Source organism: Scyliorhinus torazame, chromosome 26 (genome assembly GCF_047496885.1).
Source record: "Scyliorhinus torazame isolate Kashiwa2021f chromosome 26, sScyTor2.1, whole genome shotgun sequence".
NCBI classification, from domain to species: Eukaryota; Metazoa; Chordata; class Chondrichthyes; order Carcharhiniformes; family Scyliorhinidae; genus Scyliorhinus; species Scyliorhinus torazame.
The window spans coordinates 18,963,661-18,973,636 of NC_092732.1; the positions used below are offsets into that span (position 1 = coordinate 18,963,661).

The 9,976-nt window shown below is 49.5% G+C and overlaps 1 long non-coding RNA gene across 3 annotated transcripts; it reads right to left on the bottom strand.

The window, feature by feature from the left end:
- Positions 1-379: 379 nt before the first annotated feature.
- LOC140402908 (uncharacterized) lies at positions 380-9,738 on the bottom strand. Of its 3 annotated transcripts, none has more exons than XR_011938184.1 (2): positions 9,630-9,738; positions 380-963 (listed from the first exon to the last, which is right to left on the bottom strand). It is a non-coding gene; the product is annotated as an uncharacterized lncRNA (long non-coding RNA). The 3 variants fall into 3 exon arrangements; XR_011938183.1 differs by having other exon boundaries at positions 9,421-9,732; XR_011938185.1 differs by lacking the exon at positions 9,630-9,738 and adding an exon at positions 9,293-9,386.
- Positions 9,739-9,976: the final 238 nt, after the last annotated feature.

The window sequence follows — 9,976 nt, forward strand, 5'->3', positions numbered from 1 at the left end:
ATTGCGTACAGTTCTGGTCACCGCATTATAGGAAGGACGTGGAGGCTTTGGAGCGGGTGCAGAGGAGATTTACCAGGATGTTGCCTGGTATGGAGGGAAAATCTTATGAGGAAAGGCTGACGGACTTGAGGTTGTTTTCGTTGGAGAGAAGAAGGTTAAGAGGAGACTTAATAGAGGCATACAAAATGATCAGGGGGTTGGATAGGGTGGACAGTGAGAGCCTTCTCCCGCGGATGGATATGGCTGGCACGAGGGGACATAACTTTAAACTGAGGGGTAATAGATATAGGACAGAGGTCAGAGGTAGGTTCTTTACGCAAAGAGTAGTGAGGCCGTGGAATGCCCTACCTGCTACAGTAGTGAACTCGCCAACATTGAGGGCATTTAAAAGTTTATTGGATAAACATATGGATGATAATGGCATAGTGTAGGTTAGATGGCTTTTGTTTCGGTGCAACATCGTGGGCCGAAGGGCCTGTACTGCGCTGCATCGTTCTATGTTCTATGTTCACACTCGGAGCACAGGAACGGCCGCTCCCCTGTGTGACTGCGCCAATGGATTTCCAGATCTGATGGGGATCGGAATCCCTTCCCGCAGTCTCCACATTTCCACGGTTTCTCCATGGCTCGGGTCTCCTCGCGTCTCTCCGGGTTGGATAGTTCTGTCGAACCCTCGTCCTCACACAGGACAGGTGTACGGTTTCTCCCCACTGTGAAGAGCGTGATGTTTGCTTTAGGCTGTGAAACTGGTTAACACCCTTTCCCACACTCAGCTGGAGCAATTTCCCGCTGTGTCGGCGATATGTCAGTCACTGATGTTGAAATCTATCCCCGGTCACTGAACAGCCAAACCTTTCTCCCTCCACACTCAAATGCTGATGCTATTCAGGTCCCGATGAATCGAGGGACTGTCGGATCTTCACAGGGTTGAGTTTCCGATGAATTCTCTCCTTCCAATATCCTCTGTCAAAAGAGTTTAGAAATCACCAGGAAGCCATTAGACACAGGAGCAGAATTAGGCCACTCGGCCCATCGAGTCTGCTCCGCCATTCATTCATGGCTGATATTTTTCTCATTCCCATTCTCCTGCCTTCTCCCCATAACCCCTGATCCCCCCATTAATCAAGAATCTATCTATCCCTGTCTGAAAGACACTCAGTGAATTGGGCTCCACAGCCTTCTGCTGCAAAGAGTTCCACAGATTCACCACCCTCCGGCTGAAGAAAAGGATCATCTCTTAAGTCTTTTGTAATGTTTTATTGTCACAAGTAGGCTCACATTAATACTACAATGAAGTTACTGTGAAAAGTCCCGAGTCGCCACATTCCGGCACCTGTTCAGGTGCACAGAGCCCTACAACCAGAGGGCTTCTCAATCCACCAAATGGACCGTACGGGAGCCTCAGGCAAGGAAAGGGGAGGTGGGGTCTGCCTCCTAATCAACACCTCCTGGTGCCTAGAAGTAGTAACACTGGCGAATTTCTGATCCCCAGACCTAGAATACCGGATGCTAAAATGTCGCCCCTACTACCTTCTGCGGGAGTTCAGCTCAGTTATCCTGACGGCAGTTTACATCCCATCCCATCCGAACGTCAAAAAGCGAACTGGACGAAATATTCAACACCACAAATAGCCTTGAAACGAAACATCCTGAGGCCTTGTTCATTGTAGCTGGGTCTTCAATCAGGCCAAGCTCAAGAGCGCACGACCAAGTTACCACCAACACGCCTCCTGCTCCACCAGAGGTCCAAACATCCTGGACCACTGCTACACAAAGATCAGACATGCGTACCGCTCTATCACCCGCTCACACGTTGGCAAATCTGACCACAAGGCTGTGCTCCTGCTCCCGGCTTATAAGCAAAAACTGAAGCGGGAAAATCCGTCAAAGAAAGTCGTGCATTGTTGGTCTGAGGAATCGGATGATCTCCTACGGGACTGCTTAGAGTCAGTGGACTGGTCAGTATTTAAAAACTCTGCGACCAGCCTGAATGAGTACGCCACTACAGTAACTGACTTCATTAGTAAGTGTGTAGAAGATTGTGTGCCAAATGAACAGGGATATCCACTGCTTGCTGAAGTCGAGGTCTGAGGCGCTCCAGTCAGGCGACCCTGACCTATACAAGAAAGCCAGATATGATCTAAGGAGATCTGAGGTCCCTGTCTGCTTCATGAAGACGACCATCATCCCTGCACCAATAAAAAGGCAAGCAGCATGCCTTAATGACTATCGTCCAGCGGCTCTGACATCCATCATCCTGAAGTGCTTCGAAAGGTTAGTCGTGGCACGAATCAACTCCAGCCTCGCGGATTGCCTTGATCCGCTATAGTTCTCCCAACGCTGCAACAGGACCACAGCAGACGCCATCTCCCTGGCCCTGCACTCTACCCTGGCACACCTAGATAACAAAGACACCTATGTCAGACTCCTATTTATCGACTACAGCTCAGCCTTCAAGACCATTTTTCCTACGAAACTCATCTCCAAACTCCGTGGCCTTGGCCTCGGCTCCTCCCTCTGCGACTGGATCCTGAACAATGTAACCCCCAGGCCACAATCAGTAAAGATAGGCAACAACACCTCTGTCTCGATCATCCTCAACACCGGTGCCCCACAAGGCTGTGTCCTCAGCCCTCTACCATACTCCTTATACACCAATGACTGTGTGGCCAAATTCCCCTCCAACTCGGTTTTCAAATTTGCTGATGACACCACCGTAGTGGGTCGGATTTCAAACAATGACGAGACAGAGTACAGGAATGAGATAGAGAATCTGGTGAACTGGTGCGACGACAACAATCTCTCCCTCAATGTCAACAAAACGAAGGAGATTGTCATCGACTTCAGGAAGCGTCTTGGAGAACATGCCCCTGTCTACACCAATGGGAACGAAGTAGAAAGGATCGAGAGGTTCAAGTTTTTAGGTGTGCAGATCACCACCAATCCTGGTCCCCCCATGCCGACACCATAGTTAAGAAAGCCCACCAACGACGCTATTTTCTCAGAAGGCTAAGGAAATTTAGCATGTCACCTACAACACTCACCAACTTCTACAGATGCACCATAGAAAGCATCCTTTCTGGCTGTATCAGAGCTTGGTATGGAGCCTGCTCTGCCCAAGACCGCAGGAAATTACAAAAAGTTGTGAATGTAGCCCAGTCCATCACGCAAACCAGCCTCCCATCCATTGACTCTGTCTATAATTCCCGCTGCCTCGGAAAGGCAGCCAGCATAATTAAGGACCCAACGCACCCCGGACATACTCTCTTCCACCTTCTTCCGTCAGGAAAAAGATACAAAAGCTGGAGGTCACGTACCAACCGACTCAAGAACAGCTTCTTCCCTACTGCCATCAGACTTTTGAATGGACCTACCTCGTATTAAGTTGATCTTCTCTCTACACCTTGCTATAACTGTAACATTATATTCTGCAGTCTCTTCTTCCTTCCTTACGTACGGTATGTATTGTTTGTACAGCATACAAGAAACAACACTTTTCACTGTATACCAGTACATGTGACAATAATAAATCAGATCAAAACAGAGGGAGAATTCAGAATGTCCAAATTATGTCACACATTTTTTGAGACTTGTGGGAGGAAACCGGAGCACTCGGAGGAACTCACACAGACACGGGGAGAACATGCAGACTCCACACAGACAGTGACCAAGCCGAGAATCGAGCCTGGGACCCTGGAGCTGTGAAGCAACAGTGCTACCATGCCGCTCAGTCTGAGATGGTGTTCTCTGGTTCCAGTTATTCCTACAAGTGGAAACATCCTCTCCATTTCCACTCTATCCAGGCCTCGCAGTATCCTGTAAGTTTCAATAAGATCCCCCCTCATCCTTCTAAACTCCAACGCGTACAGACCCAGAGTCCTGAACCATTCCTCATACGGCAAGTTCTTCATTCCAGGGATCATGCTTGTAATCACGGTGAGTACAGGACAGAAATTCAGTACAGAAAATTCCGGATTCAATGGAACATTCTTTTCCTGCCTTGCTCCCCACAAAGCTGCTCCCTGTCCCACATTCCCTCTGCCTTTGCCTCAACTCAAAACCCAGCACACCATCTGATTTTTCCAACTCTCCGTTTTCTACCGTGTTCTAATTTGGCTGAACATAGAACATAGAACGATACAGCGCAGTACAGGCCCTTCGGCCCACGATGTTGCACCGAAACAAAAGCCATCAAACCTACATTATGCCATTATTATCCATATGCTTATCCAATTAACTTTTAAATGCCCTCAATGTTGGCGAGTTCACTACTGTAGCAGGTAGGGCATTCCACGGCCTCGCCACTCTTTGCGTAAAGAACCTACTTCTGACCTCTGTCCTATATCTATTCCCCCTCAGTTTAAAGCTATGTCCCCTCGTGCCAGCCATTTCCATCCGCGGGAGAAGGCTCTCACTGTCCACCCTATCTAACCCCCTGATCATTTTGTATGCCTCTATTAAGTCTCCTCTTAACCTCCTTCTCTCCAACGAAAACAACCTCAAGTCCATCAGCCTTTCCTCATAAGATTTTCCCTCCATGCCAGGCAACATCCTGGTAAATCTCCTCTGCACCCGCTCCAAAGCCTCCACGTCCTTCCTATAATGCGGTGACCAGAACTGTACGCAATACTCCAAATGCGGCCGTACCAGAGTTCTGTACAGCTGCAACATGACCTCCTGACTCCGGACCTAAATCCCTCTACCAATAAAGGCCAACACTCCATAGGCCTTCTTCACAACCCGATCAACCTGGGTGGCAACTTTCAGGGATCTATGTACATGGACACCTAGATCCCTCTGCTCATCCACACTTTCAAGAACTTTACCATTAGCCAAATATTCCGCATTCCTGTTATTCCTTCCAAAGTGAATCACCTCACACTTCTCTACATTAAACTCCATTTGCCACCTCTCAGCCCAGCTCTGCAGCTTATCTATGTCCCTCTGTAAACTGCTACATCCTTCCACACTGTCGACAACACCACCGACTTTAGTGTCGTCTGCAAATTTACTCACCCACCCTTCTGCGCCTTCCTCTAGGTCATTGATAAAAATGACAAACAGCAGCGGCCCCAGAACAGATCCTTGTGGTACTCCACTTGTAACTGAACTCCATTCTGAACATTTCCCATCAACCACCACCCTCTGTCTTCTTTCAGCTAGCCAATTTCTGATCCACATCTCTAAATCACCCTCAATTCCCAGCCTCCGTATTTTCTGCAATAGCCTACCGTGGGGAACCTTATCAAACGCTTTACTGAAATCCATATACACCACATCAACTGCTCTACCCTCGTCTACCTGTTCAGACACCTTCTCAAAGAACTCGATAAGGTTTGTGAGGCTTGACCTACCCTTCACAAAGCCATGCTGACTATCCCTGATCATATTATTCCTATCTAGATGATTATAAATCTTGTCTCTTATAATCCCCTCCGAGACCTTACCCACTACAGACGTGAGGCTCACCGGCCTATAGTTGCCGGGGTTGTCTCTGCTCCCCTTTTTGAACAAAGGGACCACATTTGCTATCCTCCAGTCCTCTGGCACTATTCCTGTAGCCAATGATGACATAAAAATCAAAGCCAAAGGTCCAGCAATCTCTTCCCTGGCCTCCCAGAGAATCCTAGGATAAATTCCATCAGGCCCCGGGGACTTATCTATTTTCAGCCTGTCCAGAATTGCCAACACCTCTTCCCTACGTACCTCAATGCCATCTATTCTATCAGCCTGGGGCTCAGCATTCTCCTCCACAACATTATCTTTTTCCTGAGTGAATACTGACGAAAAATATTCATTTAGTATCTCGCCTGTCTCTTCAGACTCCACACACAACTTCCCATCCCTGTCCTTGACTGGTTCTACTCTTACCCTAGTCATTCGCTTATTCCTGGCATACCTATAGAAAGCTTTTCGGTTTTCCTCGATCCTACCTGCCAAATACTTCTCATGTACCCTCCTTGCTCGTCTTAGCTCTCTCTTTAGATCCTTCCTCGCTACCTTGTAACTATCCATCGCCCTAACTGAAACTTCACACCTCATCTTCACATAGGCCTCCTTCTTCCTCTTAACAAGAGATTTCCACTTCGTTGGTAAACCACGGTTCCCTCGCTCTACGCCTTCCTCCCTGCCTGACCGGTACGTACTTATCAAGAACACGCAGTAGCTGATCCTTGAACAAGCTCCACTTATCCAGTGTGCCCAACACTTGCAGCCTACTTCTCCAACCTATCCCCCCTAAGTCACGTCTAATGGCATCATAATTGCCCTTCCCCCAGCTATAACTCTTGCCCTGTGGTGTATACTTATCCCTTTCCATCACTAATGTAAACGTCACCGAATTGTGGTCACTGTCCCCAAAGTGCTCTCCTACCTCCAAATCCAACACCTGGCCTGGTTCATTACCCAAAACCAAATCCAACGTGGCCTCGCCTCTTGTTGGCCTGTCAACATATTGTGTCAGGAAACCTTCCTGCACACACTGTACAAAAAACGACCCATCTAATGTACTCGAACTATATCTTTTCCAGTCAATATTTGGAAAGTTAAAGTCTCCCATAATAACTACCCTGTTACTTTCGCTCTTATCCAGGATCATCCTCGCCATCCTTTCCTCTACATCCCTAGAACTATTTGGAGGCCTATAGAAAACTCCCAACAGGGTGACCTCTCCTTTCCTGTTTCTCACCTCAGCCCATACTACCTCGGAAGATGAGTCCCCATCTAGCATCCTCTCCGCCACCGTAATACTGCTCTTGACTAGCAGCGCCACACCTCCCCCTCTTTTGCCTCCTTCTCTGAGCTTACTAAAACACCTAAACCCTGCAACATCCATTCCTGTCCCTGCTCTATCCATGTCTCCGAAATGGCCACAACAAATGGCTGAGTTAGAACATAGAAAAGTACAGCACAGTACTGGCCCTTCAGCCCACGATGTTGTGTCGACCATTTATCCTAATCTAAGATCAACCTAACCTCCACCCCTTCAATTTACTGCTGTCCATGTGCCTGTCCAAGAGTTGCTTAAATGTCACTAATGACACTGACTCCACCACCTCTGCTGGCAGTGCATTCCACACACCCACCACTCTCTGTGTAAAGAACCCACCTCTGACATCTCCCCTATACCTTCCTCCAATCACCTTAAAATTATGTCCCCTCGTGACTGCCATTTCCACCCTGGGGAAAGATCTCTGGCTATCCACTCTATCCATGTCTCCCATCACCTTCTACCACTCTATCAAGTCACCTCTCTTCCTTCTTTGCTCCAGTGAGAAAAGCCCGAGCTCCCTCAACCTTTCTTCATGAGACATGCCCTCCAGTCCAGGCAGCATCCTGGTAAATCTCCTCTGCGGCCCCTCCAAAGCATCCACATCCTTCCTATGATGAGGCGACCAGAACTGGACACAATATTCCAAGTGTGGTCTCACCAAGCTTTAGCAAAACCTCACGGCTCTTAAACTCAATCCCCCTGTTAATGAAAGCCAACACACCATATGCCTTCGTAAACCCTATCAACCTGCGTGGCAACTTTGAGGGATCTATGTACGTGGACCCCAAGTTCCCTCTGTTCCTCCACACTTCCTAGAATCCTGCCTTTATCCTTGTATTCAGCATTCAAATTCGACCTTCCAAAATGAATCACTTCACATTTATCAAGGTTGAACTCCATCTGCCACTTCTCTGACCAGCTCTGCATCCAGTCAATGTCCTGTTGTAACCTGCAACAGCCCTTAACACCTCCCCCAACCTTGGTGCCATCGGAATACTTACTAACCCGCCCTTCCACTTCCTCATCCAAGTCATTTATAAATACCACAATGAGCAGAGGTCCCAAAACGGATCCCTGCGGGACACCACTGGTCACCGATCTCCAGGCGGAATACTTTCCATCCATTACCACTCACTGTCTGCTTTCGACCAGCCAATTCTGGCTCTAGACAGCCAAATTTCCCTGTATCCCATGCCCCCTAACTTTCTGAATGAGCCTACCATGGGGAACCTTATCAAATGCCTTCCTGAAATCTACATACACCTCATCAACTGTCCGACCTTCAACAATGTGTCTCGTCACATCCTCAAAGAATTCAATGAGGCTTGTGAGGCACTCACAAAGCCATGCTGACTATCTTTAATCAAACTATATTTTTCTAAATAATCAGCATCACACTGACAGGATCCTATCCCTGCTCCCTCCCTGAACAAGCTGACTCTGGCTTGACGCTCGCTCACCACCTCCTTCCTGATTTAGAGATGCTCCCACACCACTCCTTAGTTTTGAGACACTCCCTCACCACTCCTGACTGATTTAGAGACGCTCCCTCACCACTCATTCTCGAGTTAGGGATGATCCCTCACCATCTGCCTGGTTCAGAGACACTCCCTCACAACATGCCTGGTTAGGAGTCGCTCCCTCACCACCTTCCTGATTTAGAGATGCTTCCTCACCACCTCCTTCCTGAGTTAGAGATGCTCCCTCACCACATCCTTCCTGTTAGAGAGGCTTACTCACCACCTACCTGATTTAGAGATGCTCCCTAACCACTCCTTCCTGATTTAGAGATGCTCCTTCACCACTCCTGCCTGTTAGATATGCTCCCTCACCACTGTTGCCTGGATTAGGGATGCTCCCTCAAGACTCATGGCTGGTTTAGAGACGCTCCCTCATCACTCTTCCCTGATTTAGAGATCGTCCCTCACCTGCCTGATTTAGAGACGGTCCCTCACCACTCCTGCCTGATTCAGAGAAGCTCCCTCACCACTCCTGCCTGATTTAGAGACGCTCCCTCACCACTCCTGCCTGATTTAGAGACGCTCCCTCACCACTCTGATTTAAACGCCCCCTCACCACCAGCCTGATTTAGACACGCTCCCTCGCCACCTGCTTGATTACGAAGTGTTCCCTTACCACTCCTGCCAGATTTAGACACGCTCCCTCGTCACTCCAGCCTGATTTAGAGATGCTCCCTCGCCAATCCTGTCTGATTTAGAGATGCTCCCTCACCACTCCTGCCAGATTTAGAGACGCTCCCTCGCCACTCCAGCCTGATTTAGACACGCTCCCTCGCCAATCCTGTCTGATTTAGAGACGCTCCCTCGCCAATCCTGTCTGATTTAGAGACGCTCCCTCACCACTCCTGTCTGATTTAGAGACGCTCCCTCGCCAATCCTGTCTGATTTAGAGACGCTCCCTCACCACTCCTGTCTGATTTAGAGACGCTCCCTCGCCAATCCTGTCTGATTTAGAGACGCTCCCTCACCACTCCAGCCTGATTTAGACACGCTCCCTCGCCAATCCTGTGTGATTTAGAGACGCTCCCTCGCCAATCCTGCCAGATTTAGAGACGCTCCCTCACCACTCCAGCCTGATTTAGAGACGCTCCCTCGCCACTCCAGCCTGATTTAGACACGCTCCCTCACCAATCCTGTGTGATTTAGAGACGCTCCCTCGCCAATCCTGTGTGATTTAGAGACGCTCCCTCGCCAATCCTGCCAGATTTAGAGACGCTCCCTCAGTTGATGTGCGCGCTGGAGGTTGGCGCATGCGCTCCAGTCGGCAGGCCACTCTGTTCCGTGTCGGGATGGAGCAGATGGCGGATCAATGGCTGTTGTTACTAACTGTGACTCACGGTTGCAGTGAGAGTCTCTGAAGCCTGAATGCGCTGCGGTTTGATCAGCGCCCCCCTCACTCCCAGCTCTCACAGGCCAGACAGCCTCCACGCATGCTCAGTCCCCAGTGACCTCTGCCCCGGCGCATGCTCAATTCACACTGCCCAAACTGCCCCACTGCGCATGCTTAGAGGAGGCTGCCGGCTTCGCCTCCCTGCCGAGGCTGGGCATGCGTGAATGCGTCCCCCTCGGGCAGGTGGGGTTGGGGCATGCGCAGTGAGACCGACCGTACAATTGTGAGCTGGGCGTGCGCAGAGAGGCCGAGTGCGCTGCGCGAACCGAGCATGCGCAGGCAGGCTGACGGGCG